Genomic DNA, 16,000 nt, shown 5'->3' with positions numbered 1-16,000 from the left:
CACCAAGATTAGCACTTTACCAAGAATCAATGTTTAGGCATTCGAGAGTTAATTAAAACACATAATTCACATATACACAAGTAGGACTTGGTTGGAACAATGGTGATGGTTTCTGTTAAGCATGCTTCAAACAAGTTTGATTCAATTCCTCACAAGGTATATCCACTCTTTCTTCTCTCAGATTATGGTAATGCTTAAAAGCTTATACACTCAAGTATATGTGAAAGATAGCAAGTATATCACATAATGCAAGAAACGAAAGCACAAGTATAATTTTCTTTAAAGATCTCATGAAGGATATCAACTACTTGCACAGATGGACCCAAGCCATAGGTTCAACTCTTGCAACTCATCTCCACATCAAAGGCTGTCCCATCTTAAGGATCAAGAAGGTCCCCTCAAAGGCTGTAATGGGGCTAGGGCTCAAGGGTTAAAGAAACGAAGGGTAAGGAAATTAACAAAGTGTCCTAAAAACCTAGTAGAGCTCCTGTTGGTGTAGAGAGACTTCTCGAAATCCTCCAAGTATGCCAAAAACGTCACAATCCCATGGGGGTGTTATAAAGGGGCCTATTGTCTTCATGTTGGGCCCAATCTTCATTGTAAACTTCCCTTGAACTCTAGTGAAATGGACAAAGGCCAAATTTTTCAGTAGTGGGCCTTCAATTTAAGGTAAACTCCGAAATCACTAAGTATGGGGGACTAAAATCCATAGATATTTCTTTCTTTTCTTTCTTTTTAGCCGTACACATTTTTTTTTTTTTTTTTTTTTTTTTTCTTTTCCATTTTTCACGGCTTTCACATATGTTTTCTATATGGACAAGATTCCCCCACACTTGAACTTTCACCTCTTCTTATCTTTCATTGTTAACGCCAGAAATCTTCAAATAAAGTCTCAATTTAGCTCCACTAAGTCCTTAGGACAAAGGGTAGGGTTATAGCTATACTAAGGCTTAGGTTAAAGACTTTTAAGGGTGATGAAAGAAAAGGCTTAACGTAGGCTCAAAGGGGTTTATCTAGGGGAGTCCCACGACGGGCACAATTAGGGACACAGGTTCATTTGGCAATGGTGGTAATTCCTAGGGTGCCTCTATCCTTTCCAGAATCAGGGCCATGTATTGATATACGTCTCAACAAGCACAAGAGCGAATTCTAGCATTCTCTAGTCCATCAAACTTAATCTATGGCAAGTAGTCAATCAAGATGAAAGAATAATGAGATCATCAAAACATCGCCAAGAAATTAAGAATATATTTTTCATTCACTCCAAGAAAAAGGGACATGGGCACAAATATCTCACATTGGCTTATTAAATCAAAACTCATCTTAACATGCTCATATTCTGTACCAAAGTTACGAAATCCATATCCACTACAAGGCACATATTTTTCATATATCTCAATTAACCAAAGAATACCATTTTAAGTTATCTCAATTTCGTGATCCTCTTTTAGTCATGATTTTAGAGATATAGAATCATCCTAGACAGTTGAAAGGGCATCCTAAGACTCGAAAAAAAAAACAAAAGGCTAAGACTCAATAAAAGCAACGAAAATTTTTTTGTTATTTTTGACATTTTTCGATTTTTTTTTGTTTTGTATTTTCCAATATATATGACTCAAAACAAAAATGTAAATCCCTTCCCCCACACTTAAATATTGCATTGTCCTCAATGTAATCAATCATAAGCATGCAATGAAACACTTAAGCATATAGGGATGAAATGGACGAAAATAAAGTTCAAAGAAAAACAAAAAGCATAAAATAAAGAAGTAGGGAGGAAAAAGAGCAAATCTGCGTTGAAGGCTCCTCCACAGCTACTTCTGAATTGGGTTGCCTCCCAAGCAGCGCTTAATGTTTATAGTCTTTCAGCCTAGACTTGTACCTCCATTTAATCCTCAAGAGGTGGAACGTTTTGGAGGGGTACTTCCTCCACTTCGTGTTCCACAAACGCCTCATAGTAAGGCTTCAAGCGATGACCATTCACTTTGAACTCGTTACCTGTTTGCTCACTCTTTATCTGCACAGCTCCATGAGAAAACACATTAGTGATAACAAAAGGTCCAATCCAACGAGAACGAAGTTTACCTGGGAAGAGTTTGAGACGAGAATGGAAGAGAAGAACTTTTTGACCCACAACAAAAGTCTTCCTTCGAATCATTTTATCATGGAATGCCTTAGTCTTTTCTTTATAAATGTTAGCACTTTCGAAAGCATCATTCCTAATCTCCTCTAACTCTTGCAACTGCAACTTCCTATGAAGCCCAGCTTCATCAAGATCCATGTTGAACTGCTTCACAGCCCACCAAGCTTTGTGCTCTAACTCCACAGGTAAATGGCAAGGTTTGCCATAGACAATTCGATATGGGGACATACCTATGGGAGTCTTGTATGCAGTTCTGTAGGCCCACAAAGCATCCTCCAAGCGTAGGGACCAATCCTTCCTGTTGGGGTTCACAGTCTTTTCCAATATCCCCTTGATCTGACGATTTGAGACTTCAGCTTGCCCACTAGTTCGGGGGTGATAAGGTGTAGAAACCTTATGTGTAACATCATATTTCTTCAACAAGGCCTCAATCGTCCTATTGCAAAAGTGGGATCCACCATCACTAATGAGAACTCTAGGCATTCCAAACCTGCTAAAGATGTTAGACTTGATAAAATCTGCAACAACCTTAGAGTCATTAGTTCGAGTGGCCTTTGCTTCCACCCATTTGGAAACATAATCCACTGCAAGTAAGATATATAAATACCCAAAAGATGAAGGGAAAGGTCCCATGAAATCTATACCCCAGACATCAAATATTTCAACAGTTATGATATTAGACAATGGCATTTGATCTCTAGAGCTTAAATTTCCTGTTCTTTGGCATCTATCACAAGTCAAGCAATAAGCATGTGCATCCTTAAATAATGTTGGCCAAAAGAACCCAGACTCTAACACCTTAAACGCAGTCTTTTTAGACCCAAAGTGACCTCCACATGCTTTAGAATGGCAAAAAGAAAGTATGGCATTATGTTCATGTTCAGGCACACATCTCCTAATCAGTTGATCAGAGCAATATTTCCACAAATAAGGTTCATCCCAAACATATTGCCTAACAGTTTTCTTAAGCCTATCTCTATGAGCACGTGACATGGTATCAGGAATCTTCCTAGAAACAATATAGTTCACAATATCAGCATACCATGGTTCACTTACCTGAAGTCCAAAGAGCTGCTCATCTGGAAACGTCTCCACCAGAGGGAGAGGGTCTTCTGCATGCACCAAACGACTCAAGTGGTCAGCTACCACGTTTTCACTACCCTTTTTGTCCTTGATTTCAACGTCAAACTCTTGTAAGAGTAGGACCCATCTGATAAGCCTTGGTTTCGCCTCCTTCTTGGTCATCAAGTACTTCAAAGCTTCATGGTCAGTATAAATAATCACCTTGGTACCAAGTAAGTAGGAACGAAACTTTTCAAGGGCAAAGACAACTGCAAGGAGCTCTTTCTCTGTGGTGGAGTAATTCATTTGTGCATCATTCAGAGTCCTTGAGGCGTAGTAGATGGCATAGGGTCGTTTGTCCTTCCTTTGCCCCAAAACAGCTCCAACTGCATAGTCAGAGGCATCACACATCAACTCAAAGGGCAAGGACCAATCTGGAGGTAGCATGATGGGGGCTGACGTCAACAACTCCTTAAGCTTGTCAAAAGCATCTTGACACTCCTTGTCAAAGTGAAAGGGCACATCCTTTTGGAGTAGTTGGCATAGAGGTCTCGAAATCTTGGAAAAGTCCTTGATAAACCTCCTGTAAAAACCTGCATGGCCAAGGAAAGAACGAATCTCTCTCACAGAAGTGGGAGAGGGTAAGTAACGCACAATATCCACCTTGGCTTTATCAACCTCTATTCCCCTAGCAGAGACAATATGTCCTAGAACTATTCCTTGTTTAACCATAAAATGGCATTTCTCCCAATTAAGTACAAGGTTAGTTTCCATGCAACGTTTTAGAATTATTTCCAGATTATTAAGACAATCATCAAAATTCTTTCCAAAAACTGAAAAGTCATCCATAAATACCTCTATGATTTTCTCAATATAATCTGAAAAAATACTTACCATACACCTCTGAAAGGTACCTGGGGCGTTGCAAAGTCCAAAGGGCATACGTCGATAGGCAAACGTCCCAAAGGGGCAAGTGAAGGTTGTCTTCTCTTGGTCTTCATTGGCTATGGCAATCTGATTGTAGCCTGAGTAGCCATCCAAGAAGCAGTAGTAATCATGGCCAGCCAAACGTTCAAGCATCTGATCAATGAATGGAAGAGGAAAGTGATCTTTCCTTGTTGTGGCGTTGAGCTTCCTGTAGTCAATGCAAACTCTGTGGCCAGTGACTGTCCTTTGGGGCACCAGTTCGTTTTCAGCATTCTTCACCACAGTGACCCCAGATTTCTTGGGCACAACCTGAACTGGAGAGACCCACTTGGAGTCTGAAATAGGGTAGATCACCCCACAATCGAGGAGTTTGATGACCTCCTTCTTCACAACTTCCATCATAGGAGGGTTGAGACGACGTTGAGCCTCTCTAGTGGGTTTTGTCCCCTCCTCAAGAAGTATTCTATGGACGCAAGTAGTAGGGCTTATTCCCTTAATATCCGCCAATGTCCATCCTATGGCGGTCTTGTGTTGCTTCAACATCTCCACCAATCTCTCCTGTTGAGACGAAGTAAGAGAGGAGGACACAATCACTGGTAACGTCTCCTTGTCTCCTAAGTAGACATACTTCAAGTGGTCGGGTAGAGGTTTAAGTTCAAGTTCTGGTGCCTGAACCACTGAAGGTAAAGTCTTATTAGCAGATAACTGAATGGACAAGGGTGAAGTAGACTTACCTATATAGGGTGAAGCTTCAAGGAATGAGACGTTTTCAATGATCTTTCCCTCACAAGTGTCCTTCAATTCCTCCTCTGAGATAATGGCACCACCTTTTGTGTACCCTACTCCTTGTTCAAGTGTTGTGGCTAGGGTATCCTCATTCATGGCCTCAAACATTTTCTGGGCAAGGTCATCCAAAATATCAATAGAATAACAATCATTTATATCAAGAGGATACCTCATGGCTTCAAAAATGTTGAAGCCAATAACGTCACCATCAAACTCCATGGTGAGAGAGCCTGCATACACATCTATCTTCGTCCTAGCTGTCCTTAAGAAAGGACGTCCCAAAAGCAAAGGAGTGGAACTCACAGGGGAGTCCTCCATTTCCAACACATAAAAATCAGCTGGGAAGATAAGATGGTTAACCTGCACAAGCACATCCTCCAACAAACCTCTAGGGTATGCATTGGATCTGTCAGCTAACTGAATGAAAACATTATCAGATTTAAGTTCCCCTAGACCTAGGGTTTCATAAACAGAGTAGGGCATAACATTAACAGATGCACCTAGATCTAGCATGGCATTCTTAAATCTAGAGTTACCAATAGTACATGGAATAGTAAAGCTTCCAGGATCCTTACACTTTGGAGGAATCTTCCTCTGAATCAAGGCAGAAACGTTCTCACTTACCTTTACTACCTCCTTTTCACGGTTTACTCTCCTAGTAGTGCAAAGCTCTTTAAGGAACTTGGCATACTTAGGGACTTGCTTGATGGCCTCTAGGAGGGGTAAGTTTACTTGTACTTTCTTGAAAGTTTCCAAGATAGCTTGGTCACTTTCGTCCTTCTTGGATTTGGCAAACCTGCGTGGAAAGGGCATGCAAGAAGAAGAAGGGTTAGCAATAACCGAATTTGATAAGTTAGAATTAATACCTTGAATTTCCGGTTTTGCCTTTAGTGGTGAAGACGCCTTGAGTTCTTCCTTGGACGTTGCAGGGTCCTTTTCAATACCCAACTTTGTGGGTTCATGGTCTTCCTCAATCTCTATGCTGACTTGGGCTTTCTTGGGTGGCTTGGGTTGATCCACAAATGGCCTTCCACTCCTTGTAGTCACAACTGATGCATTCTCCACATTACCCTTAGGATTAGGTATTGTGACACTAGGGAGCTTCCCATTCTCATGAATCTTGCTCATGAAATCCACAACTTGGCCCATCTGCTTCTTGAGTTCTGCAATGTCCTTAGTATGGGTCTGTTGTCCTTGGAGCAAAGCCTGAGTAGAGTTTGTCAAGGCTTGTGTAGAAGCAGTCAAGGCTTCCAACGTCTTATCATAATGGGAATTGGAATTCCCAGAGTTCTGTTGAGGAGGAGGCATGTAAGGAGCTTGAGGACGTTGAAAAGTAGGCCCTTGAGGACGTTGAAAGTTCCCACCAAGAGGATTCTGAACATTGTCATTGTTGGTCCACTTGAAGTTGGGATGGTCCCTCCATCCTGGGTTATAAGTATTGGAATAAGGGTCATGTCTAGGACGTTGAGGTCCTCCCTGATATCCTCCTTGAAATCCTCCTTGGTATCCTCCAATAGCATTGGCAGATTCCCATCCTCCATTTTCATTGAGTTGAGGGCATTGATCAGTAACATGCCCTTGCATAGAGCATACCCCACAAGCTATGGATGCACTAGGTCCTTTGGAACTTATGACTTGGTTCATGAGCAAGGTGAGCTTATTCAGTTGATCCTCAATGGCATTATTCCTGCCCACTTCATGTACCTTTCGAATGGAGTGCCCTATACCCTCGTATTGTTGACTGTTGAGGGCACGATTCTCAATAAGTTCCTTTCCATCTGCAGGTGACTTGTCCACAAAAGCTCCTCCAGCTGCAGCATCAAGCATTTGCCTCTCTAAGGGTAAGAGTCCCTCATAGAAGCATGTCAGTAGGGTCTCATCCTTCATCTGATGTTGAGGACATTGAGCAAGTAAGGAGTTGAACCTCTCATAATAGGCAGAATAGGACTCATCTGGAGCTTGTTCAATTCCACTAAGCTTCTTCCTGAGTGTGATGACCTTGGAAGCTGGGAAGTATCTTTCCAAGAAGGCCTTCCTCATAGTGTCCCAAGAGGTGATACGTCCAGCAGGAATCTCATATAGCCAATCTTTGGCTCTGTCAGCTAAGGAAAATGGAAATGCTTTCATCCTTAGAATGTTCTCATCTGCTCCTTGTGGTTGCATGTTAGAACACACAACCTGAAATGCTCTAAGATGCTTGTTGGCGTCCTCCATAGGAAGCCCATGAAACTTAGGGAGTTGGTGCAATAATCCACTCTTCAGCTCAAACTCTGCATTTCTTCCTGCAGCAGGGGCAGGGTACACAATACCTATAGGGGGTCCTCCCTCAACTGTTGCTGTGGATAGTTCCCTAATGGATGCCATTCTCTCTTCTTGAACTTCTTCAGGTGGTGGTGAAGGTGGTGGTGTAGAGTTAGACGAAACCACAGGTGAAGGTGAACGTGAAGGAGGAGATGGAGTAGGTGTAGGTGATGTAGATTCCTCAGAAGAATAGATTCTCTTCCCTTGCTCGTTAAACTTGTACTCTTTGAATTGCAAGGAAGAAGGTCTTCTGTACTCAAGTGTAGGAGGATTTTTCAAACGAGCGAGCCTTTCTTCAATCTCTTGTATGGTAGGGAGTTTAGAAGACTCGGACATTCATGGAATTCCTGAACAACATTAAGATGTACAAAAGTGAGTAACTTACGAAAATAAACAAAAATACAAGTTAATATTTTCATACAAAAACATCACTATTCACAATGCAACAAAAGAGACTTCCAAATTTTGTACAAGTAAGAAAAGTAAGAAAACAGACCAATTTACAAGTGAAAGTTATGTACAAGTATTTTATTTTTATCATGGAAATGTCATAAACAAAGTTAATAACTCAATTGATTCCAAGTTGTAAGTCGAGCCCAATAGAAACCACTACTATTGGTGAGCTACGATATAGGGATAGTCGCTTAGACATAAGTCACTTTCCTTTGTTTCAGAAGGCCAGATAGCCAGATTAAGAGGTAAGTGAGAGGGAGGACTCATTTTGGTGATACTACGGAGGCTACTCCCTCATTGAGGTTTACGCCCCTATTGGCTACTTCCACATTGTGGTTTACGCACAGTCTATAGTATCTCTGAGATCCAATTTGAACCCATCACCCAGGGTCTCAACCTAAGACACCATCTGTAATGCCCCTTACTCAGCTTGGAAATACTCATGTGTTAAACTGTTCTCCAAGTGTTAATAAAGGCCGCCCTCAACCTCATACGACCTTAGAAAGGTACGAATGAAGGGTTAAGGCCAATATTAACAAAAGGGCCCTTGTCTACTCATACGATTTTACACACTCACAACAATTAAGTAATTAACAAAATTTATAACTCCATTTTATTTTCTTTAAGTATAATTCTTTACAAATATAATTAGACAAAATATAAACACAAACTTTCACACAAAGTACAAAACGTCACTATTCACATCTAATTAACTTTTTTTTCCTTTTTTTTTTTTTTTTTCGTTTTATTTTCTTCCTTTTCTTTTTTTTTTTTTTTTTTTAAAATTACTTTCAACACTTAGGTACGGGAACAGGGAATCTCAGAGTGCAATGGGCTGTAACAGCTTCCTTTCCGAGATTATGTTTAATACAATATACCTTAAGTGTCACAACAATTTCTTACATTTTCTTTTGTCATAAATATTATTGATATCAAATTTAATTCCAAGCGGTAAATCAAGTGGACGTGCGGCCCAAGTATAGTCGTCTAGACACTAAGTCCCTCCTACATCCTTTGGGCAACCTTACTGAAATGGCCAGGTAGGGGAGGACGAACACAAGAGGTAGGATCCATTTTGGCATAGGCTACTCCCTCATTGAGGTTTACGCCCATTTGTAAGCACTTCTGAATCCAAAACCCGTTATGAACGTTGTCCCCTTCCTAAACACCACCTCACATAGGCTATACTTACTTGGATATAAAAGGTCCTAAGTGTGAAGACAGTTCAATGAATGTTAATAAAGGCCGCCCTCAACCTTAAGGGACCTGAACTAGGTACCAATAAGGGGTTTAGGCCAATATTAATAAACACGACTTCACCTATTCCTTCTTTAATTTACAACTAACAATTAAACTCGTGTTCAACAATATAAATAACAACCTAATTAATTAATTAACTAAATTTCGACAATTACAAATAATTAACAAGTAATATATATATATATATATATATATATATATATATATTTTTTTTTTTTTTTTGTTTTTTTTTTTTTTTTTTTCGGTCACAATATAAACAAGATAAAACAAATATTCACAAATTAACCAAGTGATTTTTCAATCCCCGGCAACGGCGCCAAAAATTGACACGCTTTAAGCAAGCGCATAATTTAACCCTGAAATGTCATTAGTAGTATAAAGTAAATAGGGATCGTTCTATTCCGGGGATTGAGGGTACACCTGTCATTGTCAAACAATTAAACAATTAAAATTAAAACAAAGTATAATATTCACACATATGCACATTATTTACGAATTCAAGGGGGGTTTTTGATTTTGGTTTTTCGTAAATAAACTAAGTTAACAAAACAATTAAAATGCAAAAACATAAAAATACAAATGGAATGCAAGAACAAAGATCAAAGTCGAAACTCGTGATTAAAGTTGATTCAAGTTCATCATTGTTCATCATAGTCATGCAAGAGGAATTGATCATGTGAAACGTTCAAAGCAAACAATTTCCCATATTTTACTTTCAACGCTAATTAATCTAAGTGAAAGCACCTAGACTAATCCTATCAAACATGCATTCAAGCCCTAGAAAGCTAGTCAATTATACATGTTTAACGCAATAAGCATCTAGAAAGGCTATCAATTCAAATGTGCAACTTAGTATGAAAAAGTCCACCTAATTGCAATCTTCTTTGATTAAATTCGGTTGTTGTACAAAACCTTTACTACTTATTGATTCAAGAACACAAAACCAAAAAGTTGATTCATGTTCTTAAATTCGTAGCACCAATTATATAAAAACCCTAAAAGTTTCGAACCCTTTAAGATTAACATACAAAAGATTTCTATCATGCAAATTTAATCAAACACTCACACATAAGCAACCATAAATCGCAAAACATGAATCTGAAAATTAACAATTAATCATAAAATTTCAGAAAACAATACTTGTTCAAACATATGTGTCAACTAGGGCATAACCAACGAAAATACAAAACAAAGTTACAAGGGAGAATCGAATTACACCAAGAGATGGAGATGGTGATGAACGAAAAGGTGATGTGGTCTCTTGAATTTCGAAAGCAATCTTCAAGGTGGAGGATGGATGGTGTTCACGGCTTGTCTTCTTCTTCCTTGGCCTTGCTTGCACTTCGTGGTTGCCCTAGAGGATGGAGAGGAGCACGGCTAGGCTAGAGAGTTTTCTGAATTTTTCTCAAAGTGTAAATTGTATGGGAAGAGGAACCTTTGACGTTGAGAATGTGTGAGAATATATAGGGGACGCCTCCTTGCTCTCCAAGCCGTGTAAACCTCTTAATATTGATAGGAGCATTTTAATGCGACGTTTTAACTGCATTTCCTTACATTTCTTGCGTCATTTCCTTAGTAAAACTCTGTTTAGTGATACGCTAAAAGCAAGCGCATAATTTAACCCTGAAATGTCATTAGTAGTATAAAGTAAATAGGGATCGTTCTATTCCGGGGATTGAGGGTACACCTGTCATTGTCAAACAATTAAACAATTAAAATTAAAACAAAGTATAATATTCACACATATATACATATTTACGAAAAAAGGGGGTATTTTTGATTTTGGTTTTTCTGAAAATAAAACTAAGTTAACAAAATAATTAAAATGCTAAAACATAAAAATATAAATGGAATGCAAGAACAAAGATCAAAATCGAAACATATGATTAAAATTAATTCAAGTTCATCATTGTTCATCATAGTCATGCAAGAGGAATTGATCATGTGAAACGTTCAAAGCAAACAATTTCCCATATTTTACTTTCAACGCTAATTAATCTAAGCGAAAGCACATAGACTAATCCTATCAAACATGCATTCAAGCCCTAGAAAGCTAGTCAATCATACATGTTCAACGCAGTAAGCATTTAGAAAGGCTATCAATTCAAATGTGCAACTTAGTATGAAAAAGTCCACCTAATTGCAATCTTCTTTGATTAAATTCGGTTTTTGTACAAAACCTTTACTACTTATTGATTCAAGAACACAAAACCAAAAAAATTGATTCATGTTCTTAAATTCGTAGCACCAATTATATAAAAACCCTAAAAGTTTCGAACCATTCAAGATTATCATACAAAAGATTTCTATCATGCAAATTTAATCAAACACTCACACAAAAGCAACCATAAATCGCAATATATGAATCTGAAAATTAACAATTAATCATAAAATTTCAGAAACCAAAACTTGTTCAAACATATGTGTCAACTAAGGCAAAACCAACGAAAATACAAACAAAGTTACAAGGAAGAATCGAATTACACCAAGAGATGGAGATGGTGATGAACGAAAAGGTGATGTGGTCTCTTGAATTTCGAAAGCAATCTTCAAGGTGGAGGGTGGATGGTGTTCACGGCTTGTCTTCTTCTTCCTTGGCCTTGCTTGCACTTCGTGGTTGCCCTAGAGGATGGAGAGGAGCACGGCTAGGCTAGAGAGTTTTCTGAATTTTTTTCTCCAAGTGTAATTGTGTGGGAAGAGGAACCCTTGACGTTGAGAAGAGGGGAGACTATATAGGGAACGGCAACTTGGTCTCCAAGGCCGTGCAAAACCCTAGAGAAACTCACGGCAACCATGTCTAACTCCACATAATTTCCTCCAATAGAATCTTGCCAAGTAAGCCCTATGACATGTATCAACCAATCACATAATTTTCTAGAATATTTCCCTTGATTTTCTTGCCGAAATACCATGATAATATTCTGATTTTATCTCTTGAAATTCGGCAACAACTCCTTTAGAGAATATAGGAATGTATCTAGACTTCCTTTGAGAGCTCTTTGTGTTCAACACATATTCTCTTCCCTTAAAAGTCTCCCAATAAAATCTCCACGAAATCTTCTTATTATTTTCTGATTTTCACGGCAAGACTCCTTCTTTCTCTCTTGCTTTGGACGGCAAACCTTTCTAGGGTTTCTTCCATGCGTCACAAACCCTAGTGTCATGGGCTTAGATGGGCCTTGGTCCATTTTGCCGAAAACCCACTTCATTCTTGAGAGTTCTTGGGCCACGTTGCTTCATCTTCAAGTCTTCATATTTTCCAACGCAAAACACTTCATTTCTTTTCATAGTTGCGTTGGAAACTTCATTGGTAAGCTCTCCTCAAGTTCGCAGGGTTTCCTGGTTGCACTAGGAAAGCTTGTTTCTTCATTTCTGCTCAAATGTGTGGTCCAATGTTCTTCATTTTTGTTCCCCTTGACGTTCGCAAGCTCCTCTTTCCATTCGTGTGTTCATTTCCACTTTTTAGCTCGGAGGTCCTGAAAATAGAAACTAGTAAGAAAAATAGAAACTTTCCTAATTTGAAAAATAGAAACTTACCAAAAAATGAAAAATAGAAAGTTACTAAAAATGAAAAATAGAAACTTGCCAGAAATGAGAAATGAAAACTACAAGAATAGAAACTTTCTAAAAATGGAAAATAGAAACTAAGAAATATGGAAACTTTCTACAAATAGGAACTTTCCCAATCAAAGAATGGAAACTTTCCTAAACAGAGTTTTACTAAGGAAATGACGCAAGAAATGTAAGGAAATGCAGTTAAAACGTCGCATTAAAATGCTCCTATCAAATTCCCCCACACTTAGCTTTTGCTAGTCCCTTAGCAAAATCAAACAAAGTCACACACTAAGACTCAACGAAAATTAAAGACTCAAACAAACAAAGACTCTATTGCCCTTCAACTATTTGTCTCAGCAATCTCTTACTTTCACAACACCAAGATTAGCACTTTACCAAGAATAAATGTTTAGGCATTCGAGAGTTAATTAAAACACATAATTCACATATACACAAGTAGGACTTGGTTGGAACAATGGTGATGGTTTCTGTTAAGCATGCTTCAAACAAGTTTGATTCAATTCCTCACAAGGTATATTCACTCTTTCTTCTCTCAGATCATGGCAATGCTTAAAAGCTTATACACTCAATCATATGTGAAGGATAGCAAGTATATCACATAGTGCAAGAAACGAAAGCACAAGTATAATTTTCTTTTAAAGATCTCATGAAGGATATCAACTACTTGCACAGATGGACCCAAGCCATAGGTTCAACTCTTGCAACTCATCTCCACATCAAGGGCTGTCCCATCTTAAGGATCAAGAAGGTCTTCTCGAGGGTTATAATGGGGCCATGGCTCAAGGTTTAAAGAAACGAAGGGTAAGGAAATTAACAAAGTGTCCTAAAAACCTAGTAGAGCTCATATGAATGCAGAGATCTCGAAAAATCCACCAAGGCATTTCAAAAACGTCACTTCCCCATATAGGTCACGTAAAAGGGCCAAATGTCTTCATGTTGGGCCCAATCTTCATTGTAAACTTCCCTTGAACTCTAGTGAAATGGACAAAGGCCAAATTTTTCTGTAGTGGGCCTTCAATTCAAAGCAAACTCCAAGATCACTAAGTATGGGGGACTAAAGTCCATAAACATATTCTCTTTTCTTTTTATTTCTTTTTAGCCGTATATATTTTTTCTTTCTTTCCATTTTTCACGGCTTTTTCATACATTTTTCATTCATGGACAAGTTTACCCCCACACTTGAACCTTCACCTCTTCTTATTCTTCAATATTGACGTCAAATCTTCAAGTAAAATCTCAATTTAGCTCCACTAAGTCCTTAGGACAAAAGGTTAGGGTTATAGCTATACTAAGGCTTAGGTTAAAGATTTTAAGGGTGATGAAAGAAAAGGTTTCACGTAGGCTCAAAGGGGTTTATCTAGGGGAGTCCCACGACGGGCACAATTAGGGACACAGGTTCATTTGGCAATGGTGGTAGTTCCTAAGGTGCCTCTATCCCTTCCAGAATCAGGGCCATGTATTGATATAACGTCTCAACAAGCACAAGAGTGAATTCTAGCATTCTCTAGTCCATCAAACTTAATCTATGGCAAGTAGTCAATCAAGATGAAAGAATAATGAGACCATCAAAACATCGCCAAGAAATTAAGAATATATTTTCATTTTCACTCCAAGAAAAAGGAACATGGTTCAATTATCTCACATGGGTTTATATGAATCAAAACTCATCTTAACATGCTTATATTCTGTACCAAGTTACGAGATCCATATCCACTACAAGGCATATATTTTTCATATATCTCAATTAACCAAAGAATACCATTTTAAGTCATCTCAATTTTTGATCCTCTTTTAGTCATGATTTCAGAGATATAGAATCATCCTAGACAGTTGAAAGGGCATCCTAAGACTCAAAACAAAAACAAAAGCAACGAAATTTTGTATTTTCTGACATTTTTCGATTTTTTTGTATTTTTCAATATATATGACTCAAAATAATAAAAGACAAAATATAAATCCCTTCTCCCACACTTAAATATTGCATTGTCCTCAATGTAATTAATCATAAGCATGCAATGAAACACTTAAGCATATAGGGATGAAATTTACGAAAATAAAGTTCAAAGACAAACAAAAAGCATAAAATAAAGAAGTAGGGAGGGAAAAGAGCAAATCTGCGTTGAAGGCTCCTCCACAGCTACTTCTGAATTGGGTTGCCTCCCAAGCAGCGCTTAATGTTTATAGTCTTTCAGCCTAGACTTGTACCTCCATTTAATCCTCAAGAGGTGGAACGTTTTGGAGGGGTACTTCCTCCACTTCGTGTTCCACAAACGCCTCATAGTAAGGCTTCAAGCGATGGCCATTCACTTTGAACTCGTTACCTGTTTGCTCACTCTTTATCTGCACAGCTCCATGAGAAAACATATTAGTGATAACAAAAGGTCCAATCCAACGAGAACGAAGTTTACCTGGGAAGAGTTTGAGACGAGAATGGAAGAGAAGAACTTTTTGGCCCACAACAAAAGTCTTCCTTCGAATCATTTTATCATGGAATGCCTTAGTCTTTTCTTTATAAATGTTGGCACTTTCAAAAGCATCATTCCTAATCTCCTCTAACTCTTGCAACTGCAGCTTCCTATGAAGCCCAGCTTCATCAATATCCATGTTAAACTGCTTCACAGCCCACCAAGCTTTGTGCTCTAACTCCACAGGTAAATGGCAAGGTTTGCCATAGACAATGCGATATGGGGACATACCTATGGGAGTCTTGTATGCAGTTCTGTAGGCCCACAAAGCATCCTCCAAGCGTAGGGACCAATCCTTCCTGTTGGGGTTTACAGTCTTTTCCAATATCCCCTTGATCTGACGATTTGAGACCTCAGCCTGCCCACTAGTTTGGGGGTGATAAGGTGTAGAAACCTTATGTGTAACATCATATTTCTTCAACAAGGCCTCAATCGTCCGATTGCAAAAATGGGATCCACCATCACTAATGAGAACTCTAGGCATTCCAAACCTGCTAAAGATGTTAGACTTGATAAAATCTGCAACAACCTTAGAGTCATTAGTTCTAGTGGCCTTTGCTTCCACCCATTTGGAAACATAGTCCACTGCAAGTAAGATATATAGAAACCCAAAAGATGAAGGGAAAGGTCCCATGAAATCTATGCCCCAGACATCAAATATTTCAACAGTTATGATATTGGACAATGGCATTTGATCTCTAGAACTTAGATTTCCGGTTCGTTGGCATCTATCACAAGTTAAACAATATGCATGTGCATCCTTAAATAATGTTGGCCAAAAGAACCCAGACTCTAACACCTTAAAAGCAGTCTTTTTAGACCCAAAGTGACCCCCACATGCTTTAGAATGGCAAAACGAAAGTATGGCATTATGTTCATGTTCAGGCACACATCTCCTAATCAGTTGATCAGAGCAATATTTCCACAAATAAGGTTCATCCCAAACATATTGCTTAACAGTTTTCTTAAGCCTATCTCTATGAGCACGTGACATGGTATCAGGAATCTTCCTAGAAACAATATAGTT

The 16,000-nt window shown here is 38.6% G+C and overlaps 1 protein-coding gene across 1 annotated transcript in view; it reads left to right on the top strand.

The window, feature by feature from the left end:
- The window catches only part of LOC133716298 (uncharacterized), a 124,643-nt gene that overhangs the window by 71,012 nt on the left and 37,631 nt on the right, over positions 1-16,000 (top strand). The gene's annotated exons all lie outside the window — the stretch shown is intronic.

The sequence above is a fragment of the Rosa rugosa genome, chromosome 6 (assembly GCF_958449725.1).
Source record: "Rosa rugosa chromosome 6, drRosRugo1.1, whole genome shotgun sequence".
NCBI lineage: Eukaryota > Viridiplantae > Streptophyta > Magnoliopsida > Rosales > Rosaceae > Rosa > Rosa rugosa.
The sequence above is the reverse complement of the archived record's forward strand: the minus strand, read 5'-3'. Positions and strand labels throughout refer to the sequence as shown.